The sequence below is a fragment of the Falco naumanni genome, chromosome 2 (assembly GCF_017639655.2).
Source record: "Falco naumanni isolate bFalNau1 chromosome 2, bFalNau1.pat, whole genome shotgun sequence".
Taxonomy (NCBI): domain Eukaryota; kingdom Metazoa; phylum Chordata; class Aves; order Falconiformes; family Falconidae; genus Falco; species Falco naumanni.
In genome coordinates, this window is record NC_054055.1 from 66,612,198 (window position 1) to 66,618,738 (window position 6,541).

Genomic DNA, 6,541 nt, shown 5'->3' on the forward strand with positions numbered 1-6,541 from the left:
CTGCAGTTCTATTTGTTAAAAAAATACACACATATGCAACTGCAGACTACCATTTTTGTAGGATCTAGGCCAGATTCTGCCCTCTGATGCAGGCACATATGTGTGTGTGTGTGTGTGTGTGTGTGAATATCTCTCTTCCATTGGTTTCAATGATAGCCATGTGTTTACAGAAAGGCAGAATATGTTCATTTATCTTTCATGGCTGAAAATTTCTCAGTTGTCTGAAACTGAGACCTGCTTTGTCATTAAAGTTAAATAGTAAGATATTAATTTATTTTTACATCCTCTTGGAACATTTTATTAAGCATAACATCTAATTGTTCTAGACTGAAAAATTATTTATTGTATTTTCCCAGATATTAAGCATTAAATAGAATAAAAGCAAAAAGATTTTGACTATGATTTTGAGATGTGATCTTTGGCGATTTTTTCATCTAATACTCTAGAAAAATCAAGTAAGATGCTATGCTACTTTATATTCTTCAGAAGCAGATAAAAATACAATCGAGAAGAATTTTAATACCGAGCCAAGTAAGTGAGCTGCCAACTAAAATTAGTTCAAGCTTAAGTAAAACTGCTGTTGGAGAATTATTTGGATTTAGCTCCATCTAAAGTTTATCTTGTTTGCCAAGTCTGTCCTGACTGCTGAGAAAGAATTTTGTCTCGGCATCCTGGCTGAGTGAGGTAGCGTTAGTGCAGGGCAGGCTTTCCCTTCAGTGAAAGAGCCCAGCTTGGTCTAAAGAGAAGGAGACTTGCCAGGAAAGTTCTCCTGCCATAGAGCCAGGCAGAGCTGAAATCTTCACCAGGTGAGGGTCTGCCCAAAAGCAAGTATTTCCCACCTGTTTGGGTGCCCAGGGGAGGCTGGAGGGGGGGGGTCTCACCTTGTGGGGGAACCACAGGACACAGAAAAGTAGCGATTCTGCATGTGCTCACAAACTTGAGCTTGGTATCTTTTGGCTTTCGAGCTACTCCCCTGCCTTTACCCGAGTGCCAAGGTTATGAGTATCTCTTTATAACATCATAGGTAATTAAGCAAACACAGTCTAGTTAACAGTAATTTTCTGTTTGGGTCTTCTTACTTTCCATCTCGGAGTTGCCAGAGTGGATGTCAAACCTCGACTCAGTAAAAACTGTCAGGATTTGAACATCCGTATCTGTCCAGTCAAGCAGCTGTGCCCTTGCTGACTGGGATTCCCGCCACCTGTTCGCTTGTTTTTGCTTTCTTGTGAATGCAGCCTCCTGCACGGGGCAGGGAGCCCGGCCTTCGGCTTCTGTGCTCACGTGGGGTGAACATTCAGAACATTCGGATTAGGATGGGGAGAGTGCGCTAGTCTGCATCTGCGCCCGGCGGCTTGGCCGCACCGCTCCTGGAGCTCTTGGGGCTACCTCTGTGACTCAGCAGGTACCAGCATCTGTTTCTCCCACATCTGAGGGGGCCAGCAAGAAGGTACTGGCCACCACCAGCAGAATCTGAGCATTTCTGTAGCCTTGCAACACCTGCCACGGCCTCAGGAAAAGACAGGAGCAGCGAGGCAGTGCCGGGAGCACCAGGAGCCCTGGGCACGAGGGAGTGCTGCCTGCAGGCTGGGCACTGAGCTGTGACCCCGGGGAGATGAGAAATGCCTCCCGCCAGCAGAGAACATGCCGCTGCTGAGCTTCCCCTCTCTGTGCTGACGGCCATCTCCGGGGGGATGTGGGAGCAGGGATTGGATTTGGGGTGGGGTTTGTACAGCCGTGTCTGTAGGGCAGACTGCACCCCTGGCCTGATGCGGGCTCGGGGGGGCACCGCCTGCTGGAAGCGGGCAGATACCTCATTGGTAACGCTTGCAAAATACGATGGCTAAAGCAGCAGAATGCATTTGCAAGGCTGTGCCCCGACCTCTGCTGCACAGGGGTGCAGCAGGGCCTGAGCCTGCGCCCCTCGCTGGGGTGGCGAGGTGGGAGAAGCTGCCACCTGCTCAGTCAGTGCTCGCTCCTTCTTCTACGCTTCTCCCGATGACACCAAATAAATGCAGGCTCGCAGCCTGTCTTTGTGCAAACTCAGCATGGCATGAGAGCTTTACTGCCACAATAGTAACTTTGTTTTGCAAATTCAGCTTTGCTGAAAGTAGATACAGCATCCCTGTGGAATGGGCATTGTGTCTGGTTACATCAGAGCTGACTCTGGTGCCATCTGTTTTCTTGCTTTTAAAGTATAATGCTCAACATTTAATAAAAATATTCAGTGACTTGATAGCTTCACTGAATTTCTGTTGCCCTGTTTCTTATTAAGTCCTGAGGTCATCATTTAGCAATATGGAAATCACCCGGCCTGTCAAACTGGAATTGGGCTCCATTCTGTCATGAGCTATTGTGTTACGGGACACTGATGTGGAATGTAAATATTCAGCAAAAAAACCTGCATTCGTGCCTGTCACAGCTTTAAAGAGAAGCTTATTGAACTCCAAAACATCATACTGACAACTTCACATTCGATTTTTAAACACATTCTGCTGCTCCTTTTCTTTTAAAAGCAAATGGCTGTAGGTTGTTTTCAGAGAGCCTTTGGAGGCCAGCAGCTCAGCTCAGCAACCGCAGTAAGCCTCGCTGCTCGCCGCGCTGCCGGCACGTTTGCTGCTGGCCTCTACTTGCAGCATTGATACTGAACAGCCCAAACAAAGGCGTGAAATGTTAACATGACAAAACCCACTGACTGCACAAAATTACACTGAACATCAAAAGAAAACATGCTTTAAAAGGAAAAAAATAAAAATAAAATGTAGTACTTGCCCCCCAAACCTGATGGAATATAGGATGATAAAAATTGGTGGCAAGTGTGACTTGTGAGTTGGTAATGCTGGTCTGATGATGAAAGGAGAAACTTAAAATTCTCAGGTTATTATCATTTATTTATAACTGTTTCCTTTGAAAGAAAGAATATGTGAAACAAATGAGAAAACTATTGATTATTTTTTTTCTTACCTGATCTGATCATTTCCAAGTGATTTAAAAGAATGCACTCTGTCTTCTTTGCATCCACTTGGGCTTTTCATTGAACTTCTTCCTGAAGACTGAAAGTGTTGTCTTCTTACCAAGAGCTGGTTTATCTCTTAGCAGTTTAATCTCCCAAACCTCTTCACTGCTGTATAACTAAAAAATAAATATTTTCCAGATATATTTTGTGGTTTACATGTTATTAGACCACATCCTGATCTCCTGAACGTGTCCCATTTGCATATCTCAGCTACAACTATGTGAATACTATCAGAGGCTCATTACTGTTACATACATAAATATTACAGTATTTTGATTCAAACTGACACAAACACAGAAAACATAGGACTGCAACTGTGAATGCAGTGTTCTTCACCCAATTCAAACAAGTAGCCCTGATTAGGAAAAAAACCACAAACCCAGCTCTCTAAAAGGGTAAAGACTAACCTCAGAGGGGTTTCAGATGCAAATTGGCTCATGGTCCATACAGGATGGGCAGCCTTCAGCACGGGCAGAAGGCAGGAGACAAAAAAAGATGCAGAAGTAGGAAGCTGTCTCTCTTTTTTTTTTTCCCCCTTTTTAAAAATATTTGTATACTCTAAATACAACCATTCTGCATAAAACTTGCAGGATTTTTTTTTTTTTTTAATTAGGATCTCAGTTGCCAGCTCTTCTGAACAGAGAGAAAAATAATGCTAGATGGATCCAGCTGGCCAGACAGAGTATTTAGATCATTCACAGCACAAAGGACCTGGCCTATTACCACTGATCTGTGCCCAGGTCACTGTGTTGTGCTGCTTTCCATCTCTAGTTACCGCAGAAATGCAGATGGTTCTATTGAATGAGACTGAAAAGTTCCACTTCACATTGTTTCTTAACAGTGAACTTGAATATAAGTTCTGATATCTGACCTTACCTGCTGGAACTTCTTGCGTGTTTTTGACAGATTTTCAGCATCTAGAAACAACAGTATGTGTATAACTATGTTCTCGGGCATTCAGATGAGAAAATTGTAATGCCCCTGCATAAATTGACTGTGTATTCCAGCGTGTTGTTGCCAAAGATGTTCCTCACCCACTCTGTGGTACAAGAAAAGGAAAAAGACAGAGAAGAATAAACACAAAATAATCCTCACACACCCTGATCATTTTAAAGTGTGATCATGAATGCCATAAGATTGGGCTAGAAATATGTCAATACTTTGCTGTTAGAAGGAAAGAGGTTTGGAAAGGCTGGGACTCAAGGGGAGACAATAGGCTGGCCCATCACTCTATACGTTGATGAGAGAGAGGAAGGATGAGGTGACGACAGGCTGGATGCTGCCTGTACCTTGAATTGCAGAAAGCTTGGGGATGACCATGGTTCAAAACTTGTCTGAAGCATTGACACGGAGGTGGGGTGGGGAGCACCTACCAGCCTGGTCCTGCGGAGGACCCTGCAAATTCCCCGCCCCCATTGATCAGGGAGACCTTCCAGCAGCAAAGAGGGGCCACAGCTACTACAGGCATTTTTCAGTGGTATAAAGGGAGAGGAGGGCATTGCTGTCCAATCTACTTCTCTTTCGCAGAACAAAAGAGAACAGAAAAGAGATGTAAAGATGCTACTGAGGGAGAGAGGGTCTGTTGGGGCCACGGGTGCACCGAAGTGCTCTGCAGCCTCCTCCCTCCCTGCTCCAAGGTGTTTGGCTGGCTGTGCTGAAGGGCAGCTCTGGCACAGGGCAGCTGTGCCTGGCCACGCACCTCCCACCCCAACCCACCGACTCGATTTCCCGGCTTGACCTGGGACCTCCTTGTCCACTACAGACCCGTTGGTGAGGGCACGGCCCCTGCCCACCCTGGCTCCCGGCTCCCGGCTCCCCTTCCCTCGCAGGGCAGCCATCTCTCCACCATTCCTGTAGCTGCTACCAAAGACAGAGGACTTGCTCTGCTGACAGCAACGTTACTTAGTTTGGAGTTGGGGTTCTGCCTCCCCTCCCCTAGGAAAGTTACAGCTCAACTCACTCCACTGAAATGAAATTAAATACTTGAGAGCTAATTTGGCCCTCCACACAGGGCAGCATCCAAAACAATTAAGAAGGGAATATTAAATGTGATTAGCTTAGGGATGTCAAATGAAAAATGGAAACACTTCCACAGCTGAACAGACTCAGTGTTGTTTCCTTAATTTATAACACTACCCTGTAATACAAACATTAAACCTGATTGTGTATTGAAAACTTCTAAGTTCCTTACGTAAAGATCAAATATCTAAGAAGAAATGTGTTACATAGGGTAGGAAAGTATTCAGTGGGTGTTTAAGGCATACTTCCAATGACTTGTGATTTCTCCATAGCTACAGTGTTAGGTAACAGGTTTATTGCTCTATTCAATTACTGTCATTACCATGTGATAAGAACAACAAAAAGGCAATTCCAGAAAGTAATTTAGAGGCCTAAAAGAATGAAATGAAATCAAATAGCTGTCTTGTATGATTATACTCCATGCCTTCAAACTGTTGACATTTTCACCAAGAGAGAAACTTCACAGGTGAATATGATATATTTTTTTACATTTTGCTTATGCAAAAAAGATAATCTAGAACTGCAAACTAAATGCAAACATCTCTCATTATAATATTAACTGAAAGGGGGGAGGCATGAAATTTTAGCATGATTTCATAAATCAAATGAAATCCCTAGATGCAGAGAAGAAAATTCATAACAACTTAGGGGAAAAAAGTTTAACCATACAGTACAAAAAAGTTATTCACTAGACCACAGATGGCTTCTAACACTACATGCGTTCTGTTTGCTAGTGAAATACTTGCTCTGTAACTGCTGATCCAGCAAAAAATCTGTATGGAGTTTCTTCACCTTCTTTGGGAAAACCCTCTCTTGGCTAGATTGAAAGGGCATCTTCTAAGTACTCCACCTACGGAAATCACAGCATGAAAAAAGGTCAGAAGTTAAATTACTTTGGCAAAAAAGAAATGTAGTAAATGGGGTACACCTGATTTATCTGGATTTTAATGAAGTGTTTAATTCCATTCTAAATGGAAATTATTAGATGAACTAGAGAAGCTGGAAATGAATTCAAGAACTGCGAGCTAGGTGAAAGTGCTGGCAAACCAGCGAAAGACAAAAAACTGGGGATGAAATGAGAACCACAGTGGAGACAGGTTAGGAGCTGGATCTGGGCTGACTTTACACACTATTTCCACAAATGACCAAGGCAGGAGTCAACTAGTGATATCTGAAGAAATAAAACCAAGATAAAATGAGATAGTGCAAAATGCAGGTACCACACTTGGGGACGAGTAACAAGAGCGCTTTTAACTGAAGATCTGGATGGAAACAACCAGCTGTTTTTTAAGTCAGTCATGGGAAAAACACAATCCACAGTAGGTCGTGGTTCTGTGGAAGTCAGTTGCTGTCCTTGAGTGTGTCAGGCAGAGCATGGCCCAGAGACCCAGGGGAGACCTACGCCTGAAACCTGCCCTTGGACACTGGAAAACTGCCTGCCCCTGCTCAGGAAAGATGCTTTCAAGCTGGAAGGAGGGAGGAGATCAGGACAAAAAGGGAGGGAAGACC